The sequence below is a fragment of the Halichoerus grypus genome, chromosome X, assembly GCF_964656455.1.
Source record: "Halichoerus grypus chromosome X, mHalGry1.hap1.1, whole genome shotgun sequence".
Lineage (NCBI taxonomy): Eukaryota > Metazoa > Chordata > Mammalia > Carnivora > Phocidae > Halichoerus > Halichoerus grypus.
Window position 1 is genome coordinate 109,746,319 of NC_135727.1, and position 19,174 is coordinate 109,765,492.

Below are 19,174 nucleotides of genomic sequence, written 5' to 3' on the forward strand. Positions count from 1 at the left end.
ATAATATGTCCACATGGAGTTTGCTTACTGTTTCTCAAATCTAATGCCTTATCTTGAGTCATTCTCCTATCTGAATGATCTTAAGAAAAATAAAACAAAATTTTATTTCTAACACACTTTCCATGCACTGCCACACTAAAGTCACAGCATAATGTTAGTGTCATTAAGCATAAGCTGATATATATGTTTAGTATTCAACCGGGTAAATAGCATAATATAGGTGTTTTTTTTTTTTTAATTCCTTCCATTGTTTCCTTTAGCTCCTGTGCATACCAGTATTGGACATTGTAATTGTCCTCTCCCATATAGGATGATTTTCTTCAGTGTCTCCCACACTAGTCTATAAATGCCTCTAGAGCACAAATCATATCCTTGTTCTCCTTGTATTACAAATAGACAACATAAGACTAATATTTAGTTGTTCTCAAGAAATGTTTTTTGAGTGGTTGGATAAAATACGGGAGCAAAGAGGAGAGTTGACTAATACAGCCAAAGGTAGTCAGAGAAAAATTCATTTACATATTAACATTTAATTTCTCTCTTTCTCTCTCCCTCTCTCTCTCTCTCTCTCCCTACACACACACACACACACACATACACACACACACACACACACACACACCTCTCTCTTTTTGATTTTCTGTTTTTTAGATTCGCTTTTCTTTTTCTTTAAATCCATGTAGGTGTAATTTACACATCATTGATGCCACCTATTGTAAGTGTTCAATTCAATAAGTTTTATTAATTCGCTGCTGTTGTTGGTCTATTACTGCAATCCAGAACACATCACACCATAAGGTCTCCATATTCCCATGTGTAGTCAGTCCCCACTCCCACTCCCAGCCCCAGGCAACTACTCATCCACTTTCTGTATCTATAGTTGTGTTTTCCTGAAAATTTCGTACAAATTGAAAATATAAAATACAGTCCTTAGTGCCTGGCTTCTATCACTTTTAGCATAGTGTTTTCAAGCTTCATCCATGCTTGTAGCATGTACTGGGACTTTGTTCTTTTTTTGCTCAAATGTGTTCCATCGCATGGATAATACTATGTTTTGTTCACCCATTCATCTAGGTTTTACAGACCTACTCTTTTTTGGGAGTTTAATCTTTCTTTGAGCTCTGCCAGTTTTGGGATAATTCCTGAGGCTGGCTGCCCTCCAGCTGCGGGAAAGAGAACCTTTTTATAAGCTTCCCAGGAGGCTTTCTGGTTTTTACACTTGGCTTTCAATTGTCAGTTAATCACTATAAGCCTTTAAAAAAAAAAAGAAAACAAAAACAACTATTCCCCAAGTGTCAATTATGTTTAACAGTATCTTATTTCCACTGTCTTTATAAAGACTATTTCCTTCATTTTTCTCAAATGCCCAGTATATAACCACACCTACTAGTTTATTTCCTTTTACTAGAATATGACCCCAGTTAACCACAGGAAAAATTATAAAAATTTTACTTTTACCTGTTCCAGGGAATATGTATGCTCTACCTACCATTAGTGATGGAATCCTCATTACTAGCTGAACAGCTGAAAATCCTTAATATCTGACTACTTCTGGCCCAACTATCAAAGGTGGGGTTCCCCAGAAAGCAAACTCAAAGATAAAGATGAGTGTGTGCAGATTTTATTAGGGAGTGCTCTTGGCATCAACATCAGTCAGAAGGAAGAGGAGGAAGCAGAATCTGACAGAAAGGGGAGATCAGGCTGCAATGCAGTGTCATTGAAAGCTTCATACAACAAAATGGAGAGCTCTGAAGCTGACATGGCCCTACAAAGTTGTCCAGAGTTGGGGCAAGGGAGGTGGGCCTTTGTACCCTACCCCCTCATTGATCAGTAACAGTGACTTTGAGCAAGCTAACTCCTTCAATGGAGCCACTTCTTGAGGAGAGCTGGTAGATTGTGGCTGTCTTTCTTTCTTTTTTAAAAAAATTTTATTTATTTATTTGAGAGAAAGAGAATGAGTAGGGAGAGGGGCAGAGGGAGAGGGGCAAACAGGCTCCCCAGTGAGCAGGGAGCCCAATGGTGGGGCTCTGATCCCAAGACTCTGGTATCATGACTTGAGCTGAAGGCAGACTCTTAACCTACTGAGCCACCCAGGCTGTCCTTCTGTCCTGAAGGGGGATCCAGGTGGCATAACACAGCACCCACTCTATAGAGCCAAAGGACTTTGTAACAAATGATATGAGGGCTGTGAGGTAAATTGAGGCATCAAGGATGAATCCAAGGTTTAGGGCCTGAGCAACTAGAAGGATAGAGTTGTTGTTAACTGAGATGGCAAAAGCTATAAGTGAAGATTTTTGAGGGAGATTTCAGGAATTTCATTTGGGCTGTGTTGTGTGTGAGATGTTGATTAAACGTCCAAGTAGATATGTGAAGTTGACAGTTGGATATATAAGTCTGTCAAAGACTCAAGGTGATTTTATTAATAACTGCCAGTATTTTTCAACTGCACTTTCCAATTTTTGTGTTGTTATTTTGTTTTTGTTTTCTGGTGACCTTTGAAAATATTTTCAGTCAACTTCCTTAGCTGAAGTACTAGGTTGTCTATTCACTGAAACCTTAGAAATCTAAGAATAGCTTTATATATTTATATATATATATATATATATATATATATATGTTTTCCCCCACACTTGAATGGCAATGTGAGTCTATTTTAATTCCTATGGAATGCTTAACTCTTCTTACATATTGCTATCTTTTTCATGCATACACATTTGTCACTGTTTCTAGACTTTTTCTCTTCAGTTGTAGTATATTCTCATAGAATCCATGCTTTAATTATTGTTTGTTGACTTATCCTTGAACATAATCAACAGCAAAAATCTATCTACACCCAGTGTTTGAAGATACTTAAGATACATTGATCGAATCTGGCTCTTTCTCAATCACTGAGGCCAATTAAGAATTTATTTATTAACATAGGGCATATGCTGATATTTAAAAAGCTTAACAGTATTCTTGGTTAATATTGTTGTCCAAATTATGCACATTGACTTGGGATGGTTAATATCAAATCAGCTGTTAACATATTTTTGTCTTAATCATCTCTGTTATTATAGGAGGTCATATAAAATACTTCTGGTTTTAGAATATGTTCTCTTTTTATTATTAGTTTCAAACATTCCTGTTGTTGGGAAATTAGGAATAAGATTAGCAAAGCTTTCAGTTACTCAAATATCTTAATATCAACCTAGAATTTTTGATTGTGTATTAAAGATGAATAGAAGTTTATCACATGGATGGGGATAAGAAATCCAAGTAACAAGAGTAAGTCCAAAATAATAATATCACAGAAGGTTATGTTCAAGGAAATGGGGTAGTCAGAGTTAGTATATGGGCAGGAACAATAGCCTATTTTTGTACTTAACTCTATATTTATCAGATATTGAAATATTTGGCTTTAGGTTCGCAGAAATTCTTTATTCTTACCCTGTGACGCTAACAAGGTCATAAGGATTCTTATATGCTGACCATGCTTTCATGCATATTTCTAATGTTGAGTTTAGCAACAGTAACAAAATCCCACAAGTTATTAGACAGATCTAGGACTTTGAAAGATTACAGGCAATAATTATGGTCAATCTGTTCCTACTTGTTGAATCCTGTGGTCCTCTCTTAGCGCATTCAATGACACTTCAGTAACAAGACCATGAATTAAATTAGGAAGAGAAACTAAGTCTCTAAAAAGGTGTTGCTTTTTCAAAGTCAATGATAGTGACTAAATTGGATTAGAACCGTAGTGCCTTGAGCACCAGCCCAGAGCTATTTCCAATGTACCTCATGATCACAAAATTCAAGGCTTCAATTTGACGTTTATTTTCTATTGTGGCTATTGATTTTCTAGGAAAAAAATGAAATGTGCTCTTGTGTTCCTGTGTGCTTTATTGGCCACATAAACTCGAATTGATTCAGAAGGCTTATGTACTATCCTTTAGTTTGTATATTACTGCAAATTTATTTCAATAAAGCTTCTTCAGTGATGGCTGATTGCAACTACATATATTAATAAATAATACTACTAATGTACAAACAGTTATTACAGATTTATCTGTTTTATAGGCCTGCCTTAGCCCAAATAAAACCTTCAGTGTGTTTTATAGTACTTCGTGAGGAGTTTTATAATTAAGCTCCTGTTTAAATGGAAAGAGGCATGACAATGGGATGCAGTCCTCAAATCCTTCAACTTCTCCTGACTACATTGACAACTACAGAAGCCAAAGAAAGCTCTAGATATATTTATGACTAAACTATAAATAATACCTTTTGTTTAATATTTTTCTAAAAATGTAATATTTTGGCTAAGTTTAAAATTGTTTCATCCACCCAAGTTCCTGAAGACTCAAAAGGTGTTACATTTCTCTTCAATATTTCTTATCCTCACATTCATTTAATACTAGCTTAGTTAATTTTTCCTGTGTATTGATTATTATGAGCAACTTGGGTATAATTTAGTTTACTTTGATATGCTAAATTAACCATTCTTAGCTACAAACAAAATTAATCTAGTGTAAATCCATTTTGGGGAGGGAGACAATACTAGCCACTAAATGGAGACAAAGATGAATTCCCTTATGATTTTCCTGGTCTCCACTGGCAATATCTACTGTAATAGTACAAAAACCTTATGGAAAAATGATTTTGTTATCCTGTGCAGCCTTCACTGTTGCCTCTTGTTTTATGTCCCCAAAAGGGACATTCTGTATTAATGCAGAAGTAGGAATAGGATATAGAAGCAATGAAATAATGTAGCTTTCTTTGTACATCATCTGATGATGAAATAAATCAAGGTCTGAGCAAATGAAAAGATACGCCATGTTCATAGATTGGAAGACTGACCATTATTAAGGGATCACGTCTCCCTAAATTAATATATAGACTTAACCCAATTAAGTTATAGTTATTTAAACACACGTACACCAACAGACGCTAAGTTTACCAGTGTTCTCCATACTGCCATTTCTTTTTTTTATACTAAAAAGGTTTTATTTTTTTTATTTTTAAAAAATTTTTATTTTATTTTTTTCTCTTGTGTTTTTTGGGGTTTTTTTATTTTATTATGTTATGTTAATCACCATACATTACATACATTACATCATTAGTTTTTGATGTAGTGTTCCATGATTCATTGTTTGCATATAACACCCAGTGCTCCATTCAATACATGCCCTCTTTAATACCCATCACCAGGCTAACCCATCCCCCCACCCCCCACCCCAGAACCCTCAGTTTGTTTTCTGAGTCCATAGTCTCTCATGGTTCATCTCCCCCTCTGATTCCCCCCCTTCATTTTTCCCTTCCTACTATCTTCTTTTTTTTTTTTTTAACATATAATGTATTATTTGTTTCAGAGGTACAGGTCTGTGATTCAATAGTCTTACACAATTCACAGAGCTCACCATAGCACATACCCTCCCCAATGTCTATCACCCAGCCACCCCATCTCTCCCACCCCCCACCACTCCAGCAACCCTCAGTTTGTTTCCTGAGATTAAAAATTGTATTATGCTGAGCGAAATAAGTCAATCAGAGAAAGACATGTATCATATGATCTCACTGATATGAGGAATCCATACTGCCATTTCTAATGGATCTTTTTTCAGGTCTTTTTTTTGAGATCTTTTCAGATCTTTTTTTTGTTTTTTGTTTTTTTAAATAAGCTTCTCCATGATGATTATTGAGTTATCTGTCACAGCCGTTGCAAACAAAGGTAGTTTCTCAAATGCACTGTTTTGTTTTCTCAGAATTTTTAAAATTTAATGCACTGAAATTTAGCTCATGCTAATATCCCTCTGGCAGGGTTTCCTGAATCTCAGCTCTCATTTAAACACTTCCATAGGCACTCCCATAGCACATTTGACTTACTTGCTATTAAATTTATCACATTATATTGACTTACTCAACTGTTGAGGTACAAAACTCTTTGGCTATTTTTTCTGACTCCTGATTCAGGTTTCATTCATTCATTCATTCATTCATCCAATAAATGTCTTCTCTTTCCCCATAGATGTGCTGTGCTATTCAAAGATTTGTAACACCCATCTTAAGTTCCTTACTCTGCTGTAATTTACATATTGGTTTGAAAATAATAGGAAATCCATTTGTAGTTTGGTCTTATTTGATTAAAAATATAGCAAATTCTTCTACTAATTTTTTTCACATAATTAATGCCAATGGGATATTAATGTAATTGGCAAATATATGTAACTCAATCCTTTGTTCAACAAATACACATTGAATAAGCCACTATGTACCATGCTTTTTGAAATCCTTTGAAACACATTTACCTGGTTTGTCTTTTTATGGAACTTAATAAATGATATTGACCAGGTTTTTAGAATTTTTCCATCTTTGATATACATAGTCAACATTACAAGAAAAATGCTTTAAACATATTCATACATTTGGGCAAACATAGTTTTTTTTAAAGATTTTATTTATTTATTTGAGAGAGAGCACAAGTGGAGGGAGGGGCAGAGGGACAAGCAGACTCCCTGCTGAGCGTGGAGCCCCACATGGGGCTCCATCCCAGAACCCTGATATCATGACCTGAGCCGAAGTCAGATGCTTAATCAATTGAGCCACCCAGTTTGCCACCCAGTTTGTCCCTGGACAAACATATTTTTAATAGTACAGCTGCCCCTGAAAGACATGTTGTGCCTCAAATGACCATTTGAGCAAGAAGTTTGATTGAAAAATATGCTTATTTTATATTATTTTCAGCCTTGTGAATAATAAAAGATAGGGATTCATGTTTATCACAGAATACAATTTTGAGTCTCATATCTTTTGCAGTTCTAGAATGTGTTAATTTCTAAAATTTTGATATTTTAAGATTCATGATAGCATTTTAATCAAGTGATAGCAAAAAAGATTGACAAAATCGTAAAATGGTTTTATCTGTAGCTAAAATTATTCTCTAATTGGAAGACTCATCAAAATATGCTGATCTCTTAGTATTACTTACCATTTCAACTACGCAAGGCTATTTGCATTGAACATGGGAGAGCAGAATCAGCTTCAAATCAACCTCTTAAATTTACTGAATAGAAATACTTGTAGGAGAAAAAATACCATAATACTATCTAACAAGTATTTTGTTTTTTAGGATATTAGAAATGTATTTCTTTTTTTCCTTCTGGCTTATCCATTGTATACATTTTTGCTGTAGTTATGTTGATTTTGTTTTACATTTTATGTATCTGTTGTTTACTTAGAACTATATGTTCTAGGGTGTAGTCAGAGCAACTATTTATATACCTGCTGGGATGTAGCTTTAAATTCCCCTTTAAGGTCTCACTCAATTATACATCTCTCTAGCTTTATTCATGAGTGGGAGACATCTGTTTTGGGTGGTTGGTCCAAGAACAGATTCCCAAGTTGCTGTTTTTAGCTATAGCTAGATAAAACTACTCAGCAATATTTTAAAGGCAGACAATGACCATAATATGTAAATGAATTAAATTATATACATTTTTGTAAAATAAACAAGTTGTGATTTATTCATTATATTGTGCACTCTTTCTAATATTTGGATTTCTAATGCATTAATAAGAATAGAGAATGGAAAAATAAATCTGAAACATCAGTAAAGTCCACAGTTTCCCTACTCCAAGTTATTTCTGCAAAGGCACAATCAAATCCCTGAATCTTTTGTACTAACATTAAGGGCTCATTTATATCTATCACTGAGGAATTTTATTTCTCAAATGAGTCAGGATAATCTTCCCAAAAAAGCTATAATACATTCACGTTGGGTTTGCTAAAAAATTAGGTAACCTGCATATTTGCCTACTTGCCAAAGCATCTGAAAGAGCCACTGGCCTACATATATTTAGAAGACTTTGCTGCACACTTAACCTCTGAAAAGTCAGACTGTGAAGTTTAAAATCAGTAGCTCTTGGAGCACCTGGGTGGCTCAGTCAGTTGAGCATTTGACTCTTGGTTTCAGCTCAGGTCATGATCTCAGGGTCATGAGATAGAGCCCCACTCGGACTCTGTGCTCAGTGCGGTGTCTGCTTGAGATTCTTTCCGTCTCCCTCTACCCCTCTCCCCACTTGCTCTCTCTCTCTCCCAAATAAATAAATAAATAAATAAATAAAATCTTCAAAAATAAAATAACTAGCTCTTTGATAAGCACTGAGTGTTATATGGAAGTGTTGAATCACTAAATTGTACACCTGAAACTAATATTACACTGTGTGTTAACTAACTGGAATTCATATAAAAACTTAAAATAAAATAAGTGGCTCTTGTTATAGATAACTACTTTTCTATCATCAAAACACGAATATATGGGGCGCCTGGGTGGCTCAGTCATTAAGCGTCTGCCTTCGGCTCAGGTCATGATCCCAGGGTCCTGGGATCGAGCCCCGCATCGGGCTCCCTGCTCAGCAGGGAGTCTGCTTCTCTCTCTGCCTGCCGCTCCCCCCTGCTTGTGCTCTCTCTCTCTCTCTCTCTCTCTGACAAGTAAATAAATAAAATCTTTAAAAAAATTGCAAGATCAAGGAGTTTCTGGAGTTTAAAATTTCTTGGACATTTAAAAATTGGCCTCCAAAAATGTTAAATTTATTTAGATGCTCACAAGTAGTTTTGAAATGGACTGTTTTTAAACACCATTTGCCAAATCATAATTTTACTTAACTTTTGTAATCTTACGGTTGAAAAAATGTTGTTTGCATTTCTTTAAGTTAAATGTCTTTTATGTTTTTAGTCATTTGTACTTTTATTTTCTTAGCTGCCTGATAAGTTTTGCACTTTTTTTTTCCTATTTGATATCTTGTCTTTTTACAAACACACGCACACACACACACACACACACACACACACATGCTGCTTACATTTAAAGTACTTGGAATTTTAGAACAAGTTTAAATAATAATGTTGTTATTCAGGGTTCTTTAGTTTTTCTAAATTTTCATGGATTTATTCTAATGTTTTTTGGCACATGGTGTGGAAAACCGTTCATGTTAAAGCTACTTGTGAGCATCTAAATAAATAGTGTTTTTTCATTAAGCGTGATGCTTTCCTTGATTTTCAGTATAGACAGTTTTTAAAAATCAAGACTGCAGGATATATTTACCTACTTGTTCCAAGTTTGTACCCTTAAACAACATAAATAAGTCCTGGAGATCTAATGCACAGCATGGTGATTATAGACAACACTACTGTATTATAAACTTCAAAGTTGCTGAGAGACTAGATCTTAATTGTTCCCACCCCAAAAAAAGACTGTGGTACTTATGTGATGTGATAGAGATATTAGCTAACTCTATAGTGGTAATCATATTGCAATATATAAATGTATCAAATCAACACATTGTGCACCTTAAATTTATACAATATTATATATCAAGTATATTTTAATTAAAAAATCAGTACTGAATATTATTCTATGTGTGTTTTTAATGCAACAATGCATTTTTCCTCTGATCTACTTAAATTATATATATATTATGTAATATATGTATTATGTAATATATGTATTACCTTATATGTTATATATGTATTTTATGTATTACATTATATATTTACTGGAATTGCCAATTTTGAACCACTCTTGTATTCCTGTCATTATTCATTCATACCATCAATACTTATTGTGTGCCTAAAATGTGGCAGATATTTTCCCAGATACTAGAGACTCAAATAAACAAAACATGTAAAATCCTTGCCCTAAAATTATATAGTTATTTTAAAATACCAGTGTCTTTTCTTTTTAACACCTGATTCCTTACCTGAGTATTGATATTAATAAATTTTACTCATTTGAATTTTGTTATCAGAATTTTTCTGATGAACAGACACTTTTCCAAAGAAGACATCCAAATGGCCAACAGACACATGAAAAAGTGCTCCAAAAAATATTTTTAAGCATCACCTGAATTACTGCTCTGGAAAATTTTAAATTGCATTGGAATTAAATTCTTGGTTTAAAATTACTTACTATGAAACCATCTGGGTCTCTCAGTTTTTAGTGAAGTTTTTTATCAAATATTTTAGAATGAATTTGCATGAAATTACTGGGTTGTTTTGATTTTCCATTTCTTCTGGGGCTAATTTTGGTAATTTATGTTATTTCTGCAATACAATACACTTTATCCTGGTTTTCAGAGAATTTTACACAATTTGTTTTAAAGGATTTTGATATATATCTGTTAATTTTCTTTCTGTTTTTTCCTTTACTCATTTTTGATTTTGTTATCATAGCAATTTATCCTTTTTTGTATATCGATCTAGTGTCATTTTATCATTTAAAAATATATAACTGGTTTTGTATTTTAATACTACTATTGATTTAAGACTTTAAAATTTTACTTTGTTATTTCCATGTCTATATGTTGGGGCTTTTCCCCAAAAACTTTTAACATTGAAAATGTAACAATTTAAAAAAATACTATTTCTTATTTAGGGGTATATGAGTTTAAGACTCTCGATTTTTTTTTTTTTACTAAGATTAGCTTTAACATTATCTGTTTTTAAAGTGTGTCCTGTATCATTATTGTCTCTGTATTGTGTAGTTTTGATTTGTAGTTCACCTTTTATCTAAGAGTTGTATAATAGTCTTTTGTCTCTAATTCTTAAATATTTTGAGATAATTTTAGATTTTCTTTCCTCCTTAATTTTAAGTATTACACCATTGTGGTCAGAAAATACGGCTTTTTTTCCACTCTTAAATGCATTGTAATTTCCTTTGTGATTTAACATATGCTCAATTTTAGCAGTCGCCTTATCCTGTAGTGCCCTGCTCATATCCCTCAGTTTTCATTTTGTACCTTTGAACTGCCAGCTGCAAGTGTCCATATCTCTCTGACACAGAGTTTTTCTGGAATCTTAGAAGCCTGTTCTGTTCCCATCAATAGTCCAGAAGCTCTGAATTAACACATGCCCTACAACTCTCAACTGAGGACTGCTGGGATGCGGTATATAAACACTCTAGCTGCCTCCATCCCTTTGGTGGGAAAATTTGGTCATATTTTATACCATTTCCCAGAGTTTTTCTGTGTGATTAATCTGTGACAGGTAGTTTAATTATGCGCCCTTTATAGGATGTTTTCCTTTCACTGTACACCTTTTCTCTTCCCTACTTGTGTTCCTTGTCTTCCCTAATACATACATTTCACTGGAATTCTTGTCTCAAGACTTGCTTCTGGGGGAATTCAAAATGAGACAATACCAATCATATTACTACATTTTTTCTTGTTAGATTATATGGTAAACTACTCCGAAGATTATGTGACTTATTCATTAGCAATTCATGGTAGGTTAAAATCAGTTTCTCGTTCATTGTTTCCCTTAATTTTGTTCTTGCAGTCTGTATTTCATATTTACAACAGTTTGTTACTCAGTAACTTAATATTAATCACAAAATTTTCTCAGTATGAACAGTGCTCTTTATAACATGCCCTTTGTTTTCTTCTTTAAGAATTCTGTATTTTCTAGCATCAATATCATGGCACAACTTGGTTCATACTTTTGCTTTTAAACATTTTAGATACACCCATTCGATACAGCATCTATTTGCTAGTGTTATTTTTATCTGTTCAACCTGTTATTTCTAATATGTGAACTTTAATCCCATTTCTGCTTATTGATATACAGATATTTGGCCTTGGTTCTTTTATGTTTTTTTCTTAAATGCTTCCTTTGTTTTCTCTCTTCTGCTGTGTGAATTGTGTGTGGGTTTCTTTTTTCTAGTGTTTGACTTTATAACCTTAAATGACATACGATGAAGTTTGAAGGATGGAAGGAACCTCTCCTCTACAGGTTGACAGGGGGTGAAAATCCTTCCATGAAGAGAGATTAATGTGTGCCCTTGCACAGGAGGCGAATGTTGTTCTAGAAGGAATGAGAGTAGGTACCACCTTAATGAAACACTAGTCCTTTCTCTGTTACTGTCTTTTAGGGGGGAAAAGAATTACTTAAAGGAAAATACTGTAATGGGTCCCTTGTAGTTCTGGCATTTAAATTCCTCATGATTTGAAATACCTTAAGATATCAAATGCCCCACTCTTCAACCCTTTAAAATAGTGCATTAAATTAGTTCAGATCCAAGTGCTTCTCTTCCAGTTTTGAAAAATTTGTTTTCTGATGATTCTTGTTTTCACTTTGGGATGGGTGGCTGTGAATATGGAGCATTAATAATCATTGGCATGATGTTTGTAAAGTTACTTGTCAGTGCTTTTCCAGATAATTATAAGAAAAAAATGACACTAGTGATATCTAATACATGGTATTAGATATTTAATGAACACTGGTCCCTGTTATTTATATGTAGCAGCTCATTTAAGCCTTCTGAGTTAAATGAGATTATATTGCATTCAACTATGAGTTGTATATTAATAAAACTATAAATTTATATCTGAAAAAACTGAGTCGCAGAGGCTATATATCCTGTCCAGGGTTTCACATCCCTTTAATAGCAGAGCCAGGAGTTGATTTCATAATTCATTATGCTTGCCTAATGAACTTTTAACTACTTTTTAAGCATGATACTACATATCCTCAGACAAGAGTCATCTTTTAAGAATACATATCTGGGAATATAAAATACTTCACTCTAATCCTTCTGTTTCTTATACCTAAAACGTGTATAAGATAAAGGAAACAAACAGCAGAAGACTATGAAAGATGGAGAAAAGAAACCCAACCCAGCTAGGGCCCTTGGTATTCCAGAAAGGAGTCAGAGTTGAGTCCCCTGGAGACTTTTTTTAACCTGTATATCCCAGCCTGAGTGTAAGAGAAGTTCTCAACTCAGAAATGCTAGCAGATGGTGAGAAAAAAACAAAGAACAATGAAAAAAATAGAGTAAGTCTGCTTTTCTCTGGTCAGGAGACTGGAGGGCAGTGGTTCTCAACTGGCAGTGATTTTGTTCCCCAGGGGACATTTGGCAACATCTGGAGACATTTGGGGTGATCACTGGGGTGAGGGAGCTCTATGGACATCTAGTGTGTAGAGGCCAGGAATGTTGCTCAGCACTCTGCAATGCACAGAGCAGCTCCCCCAAGTCAAAGAATTATCCAGCCCCAAATATCAATAGTGCCAAGGTGGAGAAATCCTGCTCTGAGTGGTCCAAGCAGGGATCAGCTAACTATGGCCCTCTTCACCAAATCCAGCCCACCACCTGTTTTTCGTAAATAATGCTTCACTGGAACTTTGCTTGTGTGTAATACATATGATGTGTGTGTATGTGTTTGTGTGTGTGTGAGAGAGAGAGAGAAAGAGAGAGAGAGAGATAAGAGAGAGACTTGTTATGGACAGTTTTAATAGGTATTATTTTTGTTCAAAATAACAAAAAAAAATAGCATTTAAGCATTTAAGCAGAATCTTCTTGCAATACACAGAAGGCTTGGGCGCCAAGCCTTTACTCTATTTTTTGCTGCACTGATTTCACTGAGATCTGGTGGCGATGTTGTTTTCCCACTCAGCATACTCCGGGATGGGGTTACTCTGCTATAGGCCTTGTAGTGTTCTGTTACACTTCTCTACCCAGCTGTTTCTCTTTGCTTTTGCAGATGTACTAAAAGTATAAGAAATAGCAATAGACAATCTCTCTAAAGGAAATATTTTGTTGGAAAAATGAAATTATATTTTAAAGTTAGTATTTTCAGTAGAATTGATTACTTCATCATACTTCACTGTAATTTCTACATAGAGTAATACTTTTACGTATTTAACATGTATGAACTGATGACACACTGCAAATTCCTCATGAAGATTTTTTCATAGTGTTATAATTATTCTCTCTTCAAGCTACATCTTAATTACAAAGGTGAAAATAGTAACTTGACAGTAGAGAAACCTGATGGATAACCAAGTGATCAAGGTTAATATCATCAGTAATAAGACATATCAACATCGAACCAATTCCTTGACATGATGTAATGAGAAGAACTCACTTTTACTTCTGTAGCATTCTTGGCAAAATATGTATAACTGGAATTCATCATGAAGAAACATCACACAAATCCAAATTGAGGAAAATTCAACAAAATAATTGGCCAGTTCTCTTCAAAAGTGTCAAGGCCATGACACTTCCCCAGGTTGGAAAACATGACAGCTAAATGCTGTGTGTCATTCTGGATTGGATTCTGGAGTAGTAAAAGGACATTAATGTGACATTTGGTGATATTTGATTAAATTTTGTAGATTAGTTAGTAGTACTCTACCAGTGATAATTCCCAGGTTCTGGCAATAACACTATGGTTATATAAGATGATAATATTCAGGGAAGCTATATAAAGATAGAGGAACTCTGTGTACTCTATTTTGCAATTTGCAAATATATATATATATATATATATATTGCTTTTCCTTCCATCAAGTCTAGCACAAATTAGCAGCTCCATTAAATCATAAATTAATAAATATACATCCATTAGTTTAATCTTAAATTTTATTTTTCTGTACTTTCTTTTAACCATTTGTTTCCCGATACTAGACCATGCTTTCACCTGCATGCAATCCAGTTATTTTTTTGTATACAGAGACCTGCAAAATCCCAATACCCAACTGTGTCCACATGTATTTTCAAAGACTCTGATGATACCCCACATTTTCTGCTAGAACATATGGCACTAGCAGCCTCTTTAGGATAATAAGGAAATCACTGATGGTACATACAATACCAGCAGAACTATCAGGGCCTGATTCGGAATGCTAGCATATCATTCATATTTATCACTGGACTCATGAACCCCTGTTAGTAACTGGAACATACATTTATATATTTTTAAGATATTAAAACCTTAGCTCTTTAATTTGTTTTATTTTTGTTGTTTTCTCTCATTTGTATTGAAGGCTTTTGAATGCAGCACTCAGATAAGTCATGAACTCATTTTTAAAGCTGTCATAGTATTTGAACTTTCCATATCTCCCCTCACTTAAAAGGTACCTACAGTAGATACATGAGATATAAGTAATTCCACATGCCTCATATGAAAATCTCTACTTCTGTGTATTCCATATCTTTAATAGTCAAGAGAAATAAAAATTCTTTTGCTTTTTATAATCTTGATAAATACCATTACTATTCTAAAAGTATGGTGATGTCATTGTTTGAAGCCTCTGGATGAAACAAATGAATTATAAGGTGGTTATCCTTTGGATTAAAAAAAAATCAAAACCTAAAAATCTTATTATTTGGAAGCAGCCAAATCTATTGTTAGATTTAACTTAACAAGATTTAACTTAACAAATTTAACTTAAAATTAAATTGTAGTATTTTATTGTCAAGATCAGAACAAAACTCAGCATTGCCTCCATGGAATCAAAAACTCTTACATAGTTAGATTTATTATATTAAAAAAGATGTTAATAAAGGTAATATAAATGAATGGGCTCCCATTCTAGAATTGCTTTAAAATGAAAGGAGGTTATATAAGTGAATTATATTAGAGTTGTAGTGAAGAGTGAGCTTGAACATATTAGTATTGTGGTTAAAATAATGGGTCTGGTCTTCTGACATATAAAAATTCTTAAATGAAATAAGTTAACTTTCATCTAGAGAAATTGCCTCATAGTCCAGTAGGACTATCTACAATAAGGTCCACATACATTAGGCAACCCACTTTAGAGATTGTCATCCTGCAGGTGATTTCTGTAGTGGAAACTCATTTCAGTATTATGCTCTTAAACTATCCATCTATGAGAATTTTATTTTATTTTGTTTGTTAAGAAAATTTTCATGGTTTTGTTGTATCATGAGGCATTGAAACATCTGAACAAATCAGTATGTGAGTGGTGAGTCAGCTGCTTTCTCCTTCACTTCTTTGGGTTACTAGAGCAACTTGTCAGTATATTAAAAAAAAAAAAGACAACCTTTTGTGTCATTTAAGTCTTTCCAAGGCATGCACTGGTACAACACAAACTTCTCCTGTCCAGGTACAACTAGCCTAGCATCCAGACATCATGCACAGTACCTCAGTAATAGCAACACACTGCACCTGCTCCCAGCACAGTGCTGCTCATTTGTGTATGATATTTGGAGCATCTGGAGGAGTATGAATGGTATAGGAAAGAGAATGGAGGGGGAAACAGTGTGAGTACCTGGATGGGAGGAGAGGAGGTCAGCTGAAGTTGTGCGGGGCAAGCCTGAACATGTCATTGGTGCAAACTCAAGCATCTTTGATGTTCTTTAATAGGAATATCTGTTGGAATCCCATCATGGGGTCTTCATCAGCCTTGAGCTGGCCCATGACCCTGGTGATGATGCAGCTATCTAGCACGGGCTAATGATCCTGTGCCATGATGCTGTGCTAGATTGTCTGAAGCAGAAGACTCCACAATCTCTCCACAAGTGTAGCTTTCTGCTGGAATTGCTGTCCTTCCCACCTGAGGCATGATGCGTCAATATAACTGGCCCCTAAATGCATTCTGTCATTATTAAATAACTGGTAGTAATGTTGAATTAAGCTGGATCCATTCTGCTCCCAGATTGGCTTATTTCCCATTCTAGAGCATCCGCTGATCTCACTGAGACCTGGGGAGCCAGCATGTCGGCAGCAGCACTGATCTGCTGCCCTGAGAACCTTAAATATTGATTTCACTGTAATTAAAATACCTTCTGATATAAAATTGAAAAGACATCTATTTAAATCAAGCAAGCTTGTAAATAAATAGAGGGATGTATATAAATCCCAGTTGCTATTAAAACGTGACACAATTTTTTGACTAAGACATGTGTTTAATGCTCTTTCAAATGATTTCCCATATTCAGGGTCTTTTCTGGCTTTTTATGATGGTATACCAAAGTTTTCAAGTTTAATGTTGTAGTTCTGTAAATTTTTTCCCTGTAAGATTTTATAGTGTATGGGTTTTTTGTTCTTGTTCTTGTTTCGGTTTTTCTTTTGGTTGTTTTCTATTCAGCATATCCTAAAGAACAAACAGAGGAAAGGATAATATGGAAGATTCAAATCCACATATACTAGGTATTAAATTAAATATAAACAGACTAAATACTCCATTTTAAAAGTTAAAGGTCGTCAGAAAAAAGTACATATAATCTTAAAAGTGAGGGGCACCCGGTGGCTCAGTCGTTAAGCGTCTGCCTTCAGCTCAGGTCATGATCCCAGGGTCCTGGGATCGAGCCCCACATCGGGCTCCCTGCTCAGTGGGAAGCCTGCTTCTCCCTCTCCCACTCCCTCTGCTTGTGTTCCCTCTCTTGCTGTGTCTCTCTCTGTCAAATAAATAAAATCTTAAAAAAAAAAAAGTGAACTGCATTGGCCTATGGAAGAGAATTGGAAAAAATGTACAATGTGACAGTTAAGCAGAGAAAAGTTGGTTTTTTATTCTCATATTGGACAAGGTAGATTTAAGAGGCTAAATCCAAGAGAAAGATGTAAACATCCTAACCTTATATTTAGATAATAATATAGCCTCATTTGACAATGCAGGAAGTGACAGAACTAGAAGGAGATGTAGACAAATAATCACAGTGTGAGAATTTAACTCGCCTATCTCTGAAACTAATAGAAAAACAAGGGGAAAATACAAAAACAGCAGTTCTTACCACCTGAGCAATTCTTCAGATCTTGTCCCTTTGGATTCTGCCTTCAAACAAATGTCTTTGATAATTTTTCCAGTTTTTCTAGATTTCCTCAGCAGGATGGTTGTGCTGAAAAAGGCTATTCTGCCATTGCTGGTAGCACACATCTCCATAAACACAGTATATTTTTTTTATGGTATGCTATAGTTTGTAGCTTCTCACCCATAAAGCCAATTAATGTAAAATTAAGAAAATAAACCATTTATTGTAGAGTACATGATCTTCATTAGCAATGGCCTACTACTATATAGCAATGGATCTACTGTTACAGATCTACTACCTAGTAAAAACATCAAGTAAATAAGGTCTGTTTGCAGATTCATGTATGCATAGGTTCCTGTATTAGCACATATTAATGAAACAAAATCATAATGTTAGGACTTAACAAAAATCTGAAGGAATTCAAGGAAACTATGAAAGAAATCACAATCTCTGAGCAAGCTGTCAGCAGCATATGAAGATCTGTAGTTTGAATATTGTGCTCATTTGTATTATGGAGCTCTTCTGATCGAGGTAGACTGGGTAAATCAGACCATCTTTCCCCTGACTACAACCTGAGAAACTAGAACAATGAGAGAAAGAGAGAGAGAGAAATTGGAAAACTAGCAAGGCAAATAAATATTACAGAGTAAAAATCCACAGAAGTGAACTCAGCATTTTAAGTGTCTTTCATTTTGAGAAGTCTGCAGGTTCCGGGAAGTTACTTAGAGACTGGACATTAAACAAAACTAACTTCCATTAAGTTCACCAGAATACAGGGAGAACAAAGTTCAGGAGTCACTAATCATTGTCTTTGTGTGGTGGGAGATGGAATGGATGTAAATTCTGTAGGGTTTGGGTGGGACACTGAAGGTTATGGTTTGGAAGCTATAGTGAACCTGAAATCAACCAATTCTAACCAGGTCCTAAAGCCTGACTTTGAGTTATTGGAGTCTCTGATTAAAGATGTCTGGAAATGATAGTGCTGTGCTGTTAGTTGCTCAACCAGAGTACAATTAAATTTGAATTATCTCTGTAATTTTCATATATTATTTCTGACACACAAGTAAAAATGACTAGGAAAAGTATGAGAAAAAAATGTGACTGAAACCCAACTGAAGGGTGCTTGGCTGGCTCAGTTGGTGGAGTGTGCTACTCTTGATCTCAGAGTTGTGAGTTTGAGTGCCACATTGGGTGTGAAGATTACTTAAAAATAAAATATTTTTAAAAAATAAAGAAAATTAAAAAAAAACAAAAAAACCCCAACTGGTACAACAGATAAAAATAGATACACCAGATAACTATATAATAGAGTTACCAGATATGCAATTTAAAATGTCACATATATATATTAAAAAAACAATTAAGAATTTAGCAGAGAACTGGAAATGAAAATAACAGGTTTTGTTTTATGTACTTGAACTTCTTTTATAAGGCACCCAAATATTTAGGTTTGTAGTATGCCTGTTAAATGGATCTTTTAATCAAAATAAAACATTCCTTCCTATTTCTAGTTATACTTCTTTTCTTAAAGTTTATTTTGTCTAGCATCAGTGTACCTATTCCAGCTTTCTTATGCTTGCTTTTGTTTGTTATATATTTTTTCATACTATTATTTTATACCTAACCGTATCTTTAAATATTAGTTGTGTG

The 19,174-nt window shown here is 34.5% G+C and overlaps 1 long non-coding RNA gene and 1 pseudogene across 2 annotated transcripts in view; one reads left to right on the plus strand and one right to left on the minus strand.

Moving 5' to 3' along the window:
• Positions 1 to 19,174, plus strand: part of LOC144380550 (uncharacterized) — a 135,212-nt gene that overhangs the window by 95,685 nt on the left and 20,353 nt on the right. The gene's annotated exons all lie outside the window — the stretch shown is intronic.
• On the minus strand, positions 16,065 to 16,448 carry LOC144380521 (nuclear transport factor 2 pseudogene; annotated as a pseudogene).